Raw genomic sequence first — 13,382 nt, 5'->3', positions numbered from 1 at the left:
ATATTGCAATTTTGAGAGGTAACTACTAAAATAATGTTATTTGAAAATTAATTAATTGTACAAGTTAATTTAACAATAACTTAGTTATATAAGATAAAGTAAAAATATTATAAAATAAGACGGGACACATGACACATTTTGACAAGTGAATTATTTTTAATTAATAAGAAGATGACACAAGATAGTTTTCTACTTGTGAAAGTAGCTATAACTTTGTTTAGAAGTTAGTTTTTACAGGAAAGTGAGATAAGGGAAAGGTTATTTACGTAGTGATTATCCTTGTCTGTGAATATTTAGATGAGAAGGAAGTTTATAAACCCTCCTTATCTCATATTTTCAAATTTTTCCAATTTAAAAGATTTTGTATTAATTCTCATTTCTCTTTCATTTCTCTCCCCTTTACCTTTCAAACTCTTTCTTTCCATCTCCCTCTAAACTGTCAAACAAAGCATGTTTTCTAATCATCTATTCTGAAGATTATCCTTTTTCCTAGTATACATATTATTCTCAATAATAATATACAACCTTAACTGTTCATGTATAATAATCACTAATAAAGTTATAGACATGATAAACCATATTTTACTATATTTTTAGCCTAGTTTTTTTTAGTAAATAAAGAGTTAAATAGTAAATAAACTTGAAAATATCATAAAAATTGCATTAATATTCATAATTGTATAAATAGTTTAGAATTTTAGATTTTAGTCCAATTCTGAACAATTTGACTCAAAAGTGACTTAATCCTTATGCAGAAGCTTGAGCTGAGAATTTGAGTTGAAGATTAAAGTGAAGAAAGTAAAGGAATTGAGCTTAAAAGATGAAGAATCAAGTGTTATATGAAGGGCGTAATCACGCTGAGTACATAGAGTGAACACTTTGAAGAAGAAAATTCATGAAGATCAAGAAAGTAGCTACTTCAAGTGTTCAAAGTAGCTATGCAATTGAGCGTGTAGCCACTTCAAGTGCCCAGAGTAGCTGCGCAGAGCACGTAGCCACTTTAAGCGTTCAGAGTAGCTACGCCTAAGACTAATTCAGAACTGTGCAGTGCGCGTAGGTACTTCAAGTGCTCAAAGTAGCTACGCAATTGAGTGTTCAAGTGCCCAGAGTAGTTACACAGTCAGCGCGTAGCTACTTCAAGGGTTCAGAGTAGCTACGCAAAAATAATAGAATTTTAAATATCACTTCTAAGTGTCAACTTTGGACGATTTGAGTTCTTAAATCAGTTTTAGAAGCTTCTAAAAGACCTTTGCTGCTAGAATTCTCAGAGAATTAACATGTAGAAAAGCAAAAGACAGGAAAAACCATATAAATAGAAGTTAGAGGTTCAGAAAAAGGGACTTTTGTTCATTTTTGTTATTTTTCACTTTGTAACTATTTTAACTTCCAAGGGAAGTTAGAGAGAGAGATTGAGAGCGACTTTCAAGCTTCATTTTTAGAGGAATCAGAGTAAAGATTGAGTCTTTGGAAGATGTTCTTCTGCTTCTTATCTTCTTCTCTTACTTCTCCTTTCTCCATTGTAATGTTGTTTTAAACCCTTTTGGTTAGGGATCTATGGATCCAGATTTGATGTTGTGATGTAATTGTGGATTGAATCTTGAAATTTTAATTGAATTGAGTATGTGATTATGTTCTTAATGCAGTTGTGAACTAATCCTTCATTCAATTGAAGTTAGAGGAGTCTTCATCAATGGAAATTGAGTTTATTTTTCAGATCTGAATCATATGCCTAGGTTATTGAGATCTTAGAAATAAGTATCATGATCTAGTAATCCTATAATTTCCAGAACTTAATGCAGTATTTGATTAAATTTCACTTAAGGGATTAGGGAGGTTTAATTAGGTATTAGGATCAATGAGGCAAGGAATTGTCCTTTGGTTAAAGAAGTGAAATTGATTAGCAATCAATTAAAATTCTCAAGAGTTCAGAACAAGATTATATTGTAATTGAAAATCTGGTGAAGTGATTCCTAACTATTTTCCATGTAGCATTTTTAATACAAAATTTGTATTTTGTTTTTACAGCAAGTTTATTACCTTTTATTGTCTTTATTTTTTACTTTCACATGTTACAAACCCCTCAAATGAATTGTTTTGCTCAACCAATTGTTAAATTGTGAAGTGGTAATTGAAATAAGATCCTTGTGTATGATACTTGGGGCTCATATTGAATTTCAAATTTTATTACTTGCTATAACTACCTAGTACACTTGCTAGTTAGTTCTCCAAAGAAGTAACAAGTTTTTGGCGCCGTTGCTAGAGATCTTTATTTTCAATATCATTAGTAGCAAGGAGACAACTAGATTGAGCTTTTTGTTCTCTATTTTCTTTTTGAAAATTTTATTTTATTTTTACATTGAATTTCGTATTACATGTTCTACTAGTTTTCCTATACACCTTTGTGTCCAGTTTTGTATAATTTTTGTGTCACTGTATTTTGTGTAGTTACATGTTTAGATGTTATGTTTCTTTCTTAAATTTTCATAGGATATTCTGCTAGTAAATTTTCTGCACTATATTGTTCTATATTTTCATCATTTTCTTTTAGTGTTCAGTTTTTCTTAGTGTTATATGCGTGGAAAAAATAAAAACAAGACTGTTCTTGTGTTTGATCCGAACATAGATAGAACATTGAGGAGGTTGAGAAACGAATTAAGAGCAAAAAATTCAGCAAGGAAAGAGCAAGAATTGGAATCTACAGCTTCTACTCCTAAATCGGAAGAACTTCAAATTCCTTCTCCTACACCACCAACACCTCAAGAGAAGATAATGACTGAACAGAACATGATGAGAACTTTAGGAGATTATGCAGTGCCTAACATGCATGGATATAACTCCTCTATAGTCAGACCTACCATACAAGCCAACGATTTTGAAATAAAACTAGCTTTACTTCATTTAGTTCAGCAAGATCAATTTTCTGGTTCAATTTTAGATGATCTTAACTTACACATCTCTAACTTTTTGTAGCTTTGTGATACAATAAGGATGAATGGAGTTAGCGAGGATGCAATTAGATTGAGACTATTTCTATTTTCATTAAGAGATAAAGCTAAATGTTGGCTGCAAGCTTAACCACAAGGAAGCATCACCACTTGGGCAGACCTTGTTAATAAATTTCTTACCAAGTATTTTCCACCATCTAAAGCTGCCAAACTAAGAGGAGAAATTACATCATTCATGCAGCAAGAGAGGAAATCTTTATATGAAGCTTGGGAGAGGTATAAAGAATTATTGAGGAAATGTCCACACCATTGCATACCGGAATGGATGTAGCTAAAAACTTTCTATAATGGAATGAGTCCAGCCACTAGAACCATGATTGATGCAGCTGCGGGTGGAACATTGAATACTAAGTCATTGGAAGAAGCTCAACGAATTATAGAGATGATGGCTTCATCTATGTATCAAATTTCTAATTCTAGACACTCTACAAGGAGTGGAGGATATGAAGCTAAAATTCTTGAGACTTTTCTTGCACAAAACCAGCTGCAAAGTCAAATGTTTTCAAAACAAATTGCTGCACTAACTCAACAAATAAGCAACTTACAAGCTGCTCCAAATCAGAATGCTCAACTTACTTGTGATTTTTGTGGAGGAAATCATGCTAATGGAGCATGTGATGCATCTACCAATGAACCTCAAGAGCAAACTAATTATATGAAAAATTTTCAAAGACAACAACTTTCATTCCCACCTAGTTTTCATTATCCTAATAATAGAAATCAGCAGTACTCTAATTGGAATACTCAATATTCTGCTGCAAAGAATTTTAATTCTGCTTTACCTTTTTCTGGTGCAGGTCCAGCAACACAACAATCCTATTTTCAAGGGAATCCAGCCACTCAACCTCAAAGGAATCAAAATTCTCCAAGCCCATGACTGAAAGGTTGAATGAAATGGAGGAAACCATGCTGCAATTTATGAAAGTAACCCAAACAAGCTTCAAGAATCAAGAATCTTCCATGAAGAAGCTTGAAACTCAAATTGGACAGCTGGCTGAACAATTGTCCAGCAGAGAAAAGAGGAGATTTCCTAGCAATACAGTTGTTAATCCAAAAGAACAATGTCAGGCTGTAATGACTATGAGTGGAGCTGTTGTGGGGAGCCCCAAACCTACCGAAAAAAGAGAAAATAATCCTGCTGCAGAGGATAAATTAAAATCTGATCTAGATGAAGGAATTTTACCTGCTGAAAAGAGAAAATTCAGAAAAAGAGAATTCCCCAAGGGCTGTAAGGAAGACAAATAGGCAAATACTTGAGGAAGCTAATCAACCTATTGATGAGGAGAAATATAAGAGACTTCCTTACCCTCAAAGAATGCCCAATCCAAAGCAAGAAAAACAATTTGAGAGGTTTCTAGATGTCTTCAAGAAACTTCAAATAAATATTCCTTTTGCTGAAGCACTTGAGCAAATGCCTTCCTATGCTAAATTTATGAAGGAGATGTTATCTAAGAAAAGAAAGCTTGAGAATGATAAAACAATATCTTTGACTGAAGAATGCAGTGCTATTTTACAAGGAAACTCCATCAAAAATTAAAGGATTCGGGTTCTTTTAGCATTCCATGTTTTATTGGAAATCGCACCATGGGGAAAGCTTTATGTGATCTTGGGGCCAGCATCAATCTCATGCCTCTTGTTATCATGAAGAGACTTAGAATAGGAGTCAAGCCTACTAGCATAATCTTACAACTTGCGGACAGATCTTACACATATCCCTATGGTATTGTAGAGGATTTGCTAGTTAAGATTGACAAATTTATTTTTCCTGCAGATTTTGTAATTTTGGACATGGAAGTGGATGCCGACATTCCTTTAATTTTGGGCAGACCATTCTTAGCTGCAGGGAGAGCTTTAATTGATGTTCAAAAAGGAGAACTTATGTTGAGAGTGCAGGATGAAAAGGTTATTTTTAATGTATTTGAGGCACTCAAACATCCCAATGATGATGTTACTTGTATGAGGGTTGATATTCTAGATTCTATTACTTTCCCTCATTTTATTGATAATGCTGATGAAATCTCATTGTTAAAGAAAACAATAGTTGCAGGAAATCATTCTGTTGCTGTAAAAAAAGAAGAACAATTGAGAGAATATGTGCAGCAGCTGGACACCTTGCCAATTATTCCTTTTTTGGAAAATCCAGCAAAGGAAAAACTGAAAAATGAAATGAAGGAAGAGAAAATTGAGAAACTAGAGTTGAAACAGTTACCTTCTAACTTGAGATACTCTTTCTTAGACCAAGATCATGAAAATCCGGTGATTATTAGCAATGATCTCAAGGGAGAAGAAGAAGAGAAATTGCTGAGAATTTTAAGAGCTCATAAGTCTACAATTGGTTGGCATATTTCAGATTTAAAGGGGATCAATCCAGCTTTTTACAAGAATAGAATTCTGTTTGAAGAACATTTTAAACTGGTAGTACAGCCACAAAGAAGACTAAATCCAACCATGAAAGAAGAAGTGAGAAAAAAAGTAATGAAGCTGCTGGATGCAGGGATTATTTACCCAATTTCGGACAGCCAATAGGTTAGTCCAGTCCAAGTTGTCCCTAAAAAAGGAGGGATGACATTTGTGCCTAATGAAAAGAATGAATTAATTCCTACTAGGACTGTAACGGGTTGGCGCATGTGTATCGACTATAGAAAATTAAATGATGCAACTAGAAAAAATCACTTTCCATTGCCATTTACTGATCAAATGTTGGAAAGACTAGCTGGACATGGATATTATTGTTTTCTTGATGGATATCTCGGCTACAATCAAATAACGGTGGACCCTATGGATCAAGAGAAGACTGCATTTACATGTCCATTTGGAGTTTTTGCATATAGAAGAATGCCATTTGGATTGTGCAATGCTCCCGCTATTTTTCAAAGGTGTATGTTGTCCATTTTTTCTGATTTAGTAGAGAAAATCATTGAAGTGTTTATGGATGATTTCTCTATTTTTGGCAATTCTTTTAATAATTGTTTAGCTAATTTGTCCATTGTTTTGCAGAGATGTCAAGATACTAACCTTGTTTTAAATTGGGAAAAGTGTCATTTCATGGTCCAAGAAGGAATAGTCCTTGGCCATAGAATTTCAGAAAAAGGAATGGAGGTAGATCAAGCTAAAATAAAAGTTATTAGTAAACTACCTCCACCAATTAATGTTAAGGGAGTTATGAGTTTCTTGGGTCATGCAAGTTTTTATAGGAGGTTTATTAAGGATTTTTCAAAAATTGCAAAACCTTTTAGTGATTTACTTGTTAAAGATGCTAACTTTGTATTTGATGATTCTTGTTTGCATGCATTTTCTGTTTTGAAAGAAAAACTTATCTCTGCACCTATTCTTGCAAAACCTTATTGGAATTTACCTTTTGAATTAGTGTGTGATGCAAGTGATAGTGCAGTAGGTGCTATTTTAGGATAGAAAAAGGATAGGAAATTGCATGTCATTTACTATTCCAGCAAAGTCTTAAATTTTGCACAAGTAAATTACACAACTACTGAAAAGGAACTCCTTGCTATTGTGTTTGCTTTTGATAAATTTAGATCATATTTAATGGGATCTAAAATCATAGTCTATACTGACCATTCTGCACTTAAATATTTGTTGTCCAAACAGGATACTAAGCCAAGATTATTAAGATGGATTTTGTTGCTGCAGGAGTTTGAATTGGAAATTAGAGATAAAAAGGGAAAGGAAAATGGGGTAGCTGATCATCTGTCCAGGCTTCCATTGGACAATTTAACCTCTAATTCTTTGGACATTAATGAAGAATTTCCAGATGAAAGACTACTTGCTGTGGAAGATCTGCCTTGGTTTGCTGATATTGCAAATTTAAGGCCACTCAACTCATTCCAAAGAAATTTGCTTCGCAACAAAGGAAGAAATTTTTACATGACAGCAAATTCTATGTGTGGGAAGACCCTTATCTATTCAAAATTGGGGTGGATGGTTTACTTAGAAGATGTATCCCACAAAATGAACAAGCTGAGATATTATGGCATTGTCATAATTCAAATTATGGAGGCCATTATGGGAGTTCAAGAACTACTGGAAAAGTCTTGCAAGCAGGATTTTTCTGGCCTATACTTTTTAAAGATGCCAAGACTTATGTTGAGAGTTGTGATAAGTGCCAAAGGACAAGCAACATCTCTAGGAAACATGAGTTGCCTTTGACAAATATTTTAGAAGTAGAATTATTTGATGTATGGGGGATTGATTTTATGGGACCTTTTCCCACATCTTTCTCTCATGAATATATTCTTGTATTATATTTCTAAGTGGGTGGAAGCCATTCCAACAAGGACAAATGAAGCCAAGGTGGTAATTTCTTTTATGAAAAGGAATATCTTTGCTAGATTTGGAGTGCCCAGATTTTTAATAAATGATGAAGGTGCTCATTTCTGCAACAAGCATCTTGAATTAGTTTTAGCAAAGTATAATGTAAAACACAAGGTTGCTACTCCATATCATCCACAAACAAGTGGACAGGTTGAAGTGTCAAATAGAGAAATTAAACAAATTATGGAAAAAGTGGTGAATAATTCAAGAAAGGATTGGTCAAAGAAGTTAGATGACTCTTTGTGGGCATATAGAATTGCCTTTAAGACTCCAATTGGTATGTCACCTTACCAATTAGTCTTTGGAAAGGCATGTCGTTTACCTTTGGAGCTGGAACATAAAGCATATTGGGCCACTAAATGGCTGAATTTTGACTTGGCTAGTGTTGGAGAAAGGAGAATCTTACAACAACATGAGCTGGACGAATTTAGGCAACAGGCCTATGAAAATGCCAAACTGTACAAAGAAAGAACCAAGAGGATCCATGATAAATTCATTCTGAAAAGAGAGCTCAGGCCTGGATAACAAGTTTTATTGTTTAATTCAAGACTGAAATTATTTCCAAGAAAGCTAAGATCAAGGTGGTCTGGACCTTTTCTAATCAAAGAAGTATCTCCCTTTGGAGCAATTTAATTGAGTGCTTGTGAGAGGCAACTCACATTTCTAACCCTTTACTTTTGTTAGAATCTAGTTGAGGAATTTTTACTTTTAGTCATTTTTAAATTTTAAAAATTCTGCATTTTCTGAATTTTTAGTTGAATGTAATGGTGGAATATGATTTCATAATGAATCACATTGTTAATTGTGTTTGCAGATTTTAATTCAAATAAGATCAATGTGTGGAATTGTAGTTGGAATGATGGTCATCAAGTAAGTCAACATTTTTAGGAAGAAGAATTGAAGCTCAGCAGTCCATTCTGAAAGTTGATCAATCAAGTAGACACTTCAAGTACATAAGGTGTCTACGCAGAAGCCCGTGAATTCTGAATTTTGAAGTAAAGCAAGTGCGTAGCTACTCTACCCACTTGAAGTGGACACGCGCAAAATCGCGTAGCTACTTCAACCACTGAAAGTGTCCACACGCAAAGAAGTAGCTACGTGCATGATTGTGTAGCTACTCTATCCATTTGAAGTAGCTACGCGCATCTCCGTGTAGCTACTCTACCCATTTGAAGTGGCTACACGCACAAGCCAGTAGTTTAAGTATTCACTTCAATCATTTAAAGTGGTCACGTGATTTGCACACTTCTATTTAAATAGACACTCTGAATGCTTAGAGTAAACACACTCACATTTAATTTATTACAAAATTTCCAGCGTGTCTACTCTATCTATTTAAAGTGTCTACTCACTCTGTGTAACCATTTAAACCATTCAGAGTGATAACACAGAAGCATCCAAACCCTAACCCTAAAACCCAGCTCTTAAAATTCAAATTTCCTACTCAGTATTCACTGAATTTTTGTTGATTATTTGTTCCTTCATCATTTGCGAGTAGGATTACATCATTTCTACACTTCAATTCTAGGTAATTCTATCTCCAATTTTGAAATTTCTTATTAGGGTTCTTCAAAGTGTGAATTGGGAAAAATTTGGAAATTTAAAATTGGGGGCAATTTCTGTGAAATTATTGATTTGAATATGAAATTGAAGGTTAATAGGGTTGATTCCATGCTCAAATTATAATTTTTAATGGAAGATTAATGTTGTATGGATTTTCGTATGAACATGTTGCTCTACTTATACTTGACTGTGAAACCTGATTTATGAAACAAATTCTTGCAAAATTTCAGCATAATTAATATCTAAAATTGCTGGAAATATTCTGAAATAATTTTTTATTAATCAATTGTGCAGAAAAGGGTTTTCAAAATGAATTTCATAGGTACTAATGTAATTTTTAGCATTGAAAATCTGTGAGCTGATTGTTCTGAAATCTTTCATCCAATACATTACACTGATTGATTCTAAATTTCATAATTTTATCAATAAATGTTAATTCTGCACATATTGATTGTATCACTCTGGATATTAATACACTGCACAGGAATAATAAGGGATGAGCTGAACATGAACATACATTTTACACCTATACATTGCTGCAATGGTAATGAATTGTTGATGATTTGTAGTTATTGATGAATCACTTAGATGGTATGTCGTCTCTGGACACAATATTCTCTATGCTTCAAATTAGAAAAATTGTTGAGATTGCTATAATACTTGTTACAATTTTATCAAGTTCTGAAATTCATATCTTATATATTACTTTGTGATTTCAGCAAAAGACATGGCAAGCACACCTAGAGGAACTCCAAGATCTAAGAGGGGAAGATTCTCAGCCGATCCTTCTTCAAGGACTATACTTGATCATGATCCTAAATTCAGGAGCATTGCACATGAGAACTATTTTAAGTCCAATATCTTGAGGAGGAAAATAGTTCAAGATAGGAATTTTGATCTAGCTGAAAGAAAGCACCCTGAATTTTCTGAGTAGATCCAGAAAAGAGGATGGGAGATTTTTACTACCTTAGTAGGAAAAGGGTCCAAGGATATCACACAAGAATTCTATGCTAATGTCTTAAAGAACAAGGGAGATCATCTACCTCCAAATCACACTGCTGTTAGAGGTACCATAGTGGACTTTTCTGCTGAAAATATTAACAAAGTCCTGAAGATCAATGTGAAAAAAGAAGATGGACAGCAGGATTTCTCAGATTTTGGGAGAGCTATGGATAAGGATTACATTGAAATCCTCCATAAAATTGGTAGACCTGGAACTACATGGGAGCTGAGTGCAAGAGATGAAGCTAAAAACATCTCTACTCCAAAAAATATTCTAACCAGAAATTTGCTGTCCTTTGCAAAAGTACGGAGTATTTTCAGACTCAGATCATTTATGCCAATGATACATAGCTCCACCATTGCTGTCAAGAGAGCTGTACTCATTTTTGCCATAGTGAGTGATTTCTACATCAATGTGGGGGAAGTGATCAACAACTGCATGAAAACAATTCTGAAAATGAAAAGGGATTCATTGGGTTTTCCAAGGCTGATTGCTCTACTTTGTGAAGATGCTGGAGTAAATTTTGGGGAATATTATGAGAAAAGTAAAGCCAATCCTCCTATTACAGCAACTATGATAAAGGAAATATATGCCACCATACTGCCTCACCAATTCCTACCAAGTTTAAGAAGGATTCTCCTCTCAAACTCAAGGCTCAATTGCAGAAAATTTTGGACAAACAAGACTCCTTGGCTGAGAGGCAGAATGCCTTACATGAGAGTAACAAGGCTGGAATTCTTTTGATGGAAAATATAATGTTGAACATTGGTAAAAAGATGGGCATGACAAAAGAACAACTCTATGAGTCAGAAGTAGAAAATGTCCAATGCCTTAGAGCCACTACATTCAACAATCTACCTCTCTTCAACACTTGCTTCAACACTCCCCCAAGAGCTGAAATGGAAGAAAATAATGAAAGTGAAGAAGAAAAAGATGATGAAGAATAAGAGAGTTCAGATGAAGAGGATGCAGAAGAGTAGTTTAGGAATTTAGTTTTCACTAGCTTTCTTTTAATTTTCAGATTATGTAAATTTTTAGAATCTAGGAACTTTAATTTTTGCAAGTTTAGTAGTTAATTGTCAGCTGTTCTGAACTTAATTTAGTACTTTTTCAGTAGTAATGGAGTACAAATTTTAGTTAGTTTTATATTTCTGTATTTTTTACTATTCTGTTTTTCTGCGTTATTGATGAGAATCTTGGTGTTTTGTGCAGAATATGTCACCATTACACAGCACCCAAGCACTTGGATTTGACACTTGCACAAGCTGCCATGAAAGGGGGGTGAATTTTGTACCTCTTATTCATGAGTTTAGCTTCACATACACTGAAAAATTGCCAGAAAAACACAAAAATATTATATTAGATCATGAACTGACTTTTATGAATACACTACATTTAATTGCAATTTTGTGAATTCTGATTTTTATTTTTTAAGTTGTTTTTCCCATTCTCACATGATTGTCACCCTTGTAATTTTCAAAATGAGGTAGTCTTGCCACTGTGTGCATATTGTTCTGAAAAAGTTGATTGTAAGCTTGATTGTTTGACATGTTCACTTTAAAATACCTTGGTGAGAATTGAGCCTCATGTATAACAATTCTTGTTGTGTGAAATTAATCTCATTTGTTGCTGCACTTCTAGAACTTGCTTTGTTTCTTAACTGAATATGTAATTTGCAGATTTCACATATATGATGGAGGCCTTCTTTGATCATGCTTAGCTAGCCTAAATGAACCTCCCTTATGTTGAGAAAATCCTAGTTCGCCTCATTGTGCCTTTAGCTTTTTCTTTGAAGAACTTCAATATAAGCCTTGCTGAAAAACCATGAGTCCTATCCAAATTAGGAAGAGGCAATTTGAGTTTGATCAAAGATGAATTTTTAAAACCAAGCTTGGGGTGGACATCTTGTTTTGTATTGCTTGGGGACAAGCAAAGTTAGTTTAGGGTGGGCAGCAGCAAAGCTCTGAGTTATTTGAAAAGAAAAATGAAAAACAAAGTGTTGAAAAGAAGAAACAATAAAAGTGAAAAACAGAAAAGAATTGGAAAAGAAACTCTGCATAATTGATGCAATGATAATTCCTTAAATGCTGCATAAAGTTAAAAATTCTGTACAGATTTGGATGAATAAGAAAAATGAGGTAACCTCAATTTAAGTTTTGAATATTCATCTACTTGAATTGCATCTTTTCTGTTTGGAAGTAACCACATTGTTTCCTAATTGATTGAACACCTACCTGTCCTTTAACCTCATTTTCACCTGAAAAAGTCCTGTTGATATGTGACTTGCTGTATATTTGCAGAGGATATTGAGAATATTTGCAAGCCTATGGTAGAGTGTGGTAAAAATGATGATTTTGAGAGCAAACATTAAGCCTAAACACTACTTGTGAGCTGTGAATCATGTTTTTCAATTTTGCTCACATGAAACTTTGTTGAATTACTTGAACTCAGATGACAAGTTTTTGTTCGTTGTGTGATTAATTTAGTGTGATTATCATGATGATTGAATGGATTAATAACTTGATTGAGAATGAGAAATCAGAAAACATAGAACTGGAAAATAGAAATTTTTTGAAAAAAGTTAGTTTTGTGCTTAATTTCAATTAATGGATGAATTTTTCCCCTTTATGTGATTTGATTTGCTTGAGGACAAGCAAAATTCTAAGTTTGGGGTGGTGATAAATCCACATTTTACTATATTTTTAGCCTAGTTTTTGTTTTAAATAAAGAGTTAAATAGTAAATAAACTTGAAAATATCATAAAAATTGCATTAATATTCATAATTGTATAAATAGTTTAGAATTTTATATTTTAGTCCAATTCTGAACAATTTGACTCAAAAGTGACTTAATCCTTGTGCAGAAACTTGAGCTAAGAATTTGAGTTGAAGATTGAAGTGAAGAAAGTAGAGGAAATGAGCTTAAAATATGAAGAATCAAGTGTTATATGAAGGGCGTAATCACTCTAAGTATATAAAGTGAACATTTTGCAGAAGAAAATTCATGAAGATCAAGAGAGTAGCTACTTCAAGTGTTCAAAGTAGATATGCAATTGAGCGCGTAGCCACTTCAAGTGCCCAGAGTAGCTACGCAGAGCGTGTAGCCACTTCAAACGTTCAGAGTAGCTACGCCCAAGGCTAATTCAGAACTGTGCAGTGCGCGTAGCTACTTCAAGTGCTCAAAGTAGCTACGCAATTGAGTGTTCAAGTGCCCAGAGTAGCTACACAGTCAGCGCGTAGCTACTTCAAGCGTTCAGAGTAGCTACGCAAAAATAACAGAATTTTAAATATCACTTCTAAGTGTCAACTTTGGACGATTTGAGTTGTTAAATCAGTTTTAGAAGCTTCTAGAAGACCTTTGATGCTAGAATTCTCAGAGAATTAACATGTAGAAAAGCAAAAGGCGGGAAAAACCATATAAATAGAAGTTAGAGGTTCAGAAAAAGGGACTTTTGTTCATTTTTGTTATTTTTCACTTTGTAA

The 13,382-nt window shown here is 33.9% G+C and overlaps 1 non-coding gene across 1 annotated transcript; it reads right to left on the bottom strand.

Moving 5' to 3' along the window:
* Window positions 1-3,153: 3,153 nt before the first annotated feature.
* Window positions 3,154-3,260, bottom strand: LOC113856762. Its single transcript, XR_003502995.1, has one exon. It is a non-coding gene; the product is annotated as a small nucleolar RNA R71 (small nucleolar RNA).
* Between the last annotated feature and the right edge of the window lie 10,122 nt (window positions 3,261-13,382).

Source organism: Abrus precatorius, unplaced genomic scaffold, assembly GCF_003935025.1.
Source record: "Abrus precatorius isolate BTA unplaced genomic scaffold, Abrus_2018 Scaffold11, whole genome shotgun sequence".
NCBI classification, from domain to species: Eukaryota; Viridiplantae; Streptophyta; class Magnoliopsida; order Fabales; family Fabaceae; genus Abrus; species Abrus precatorius.
The sequence above is the reverse complement of the archived record's forward strand: the minus strand, read 5'-3'. Positions and strand labels throughout refer to the sequence as shown.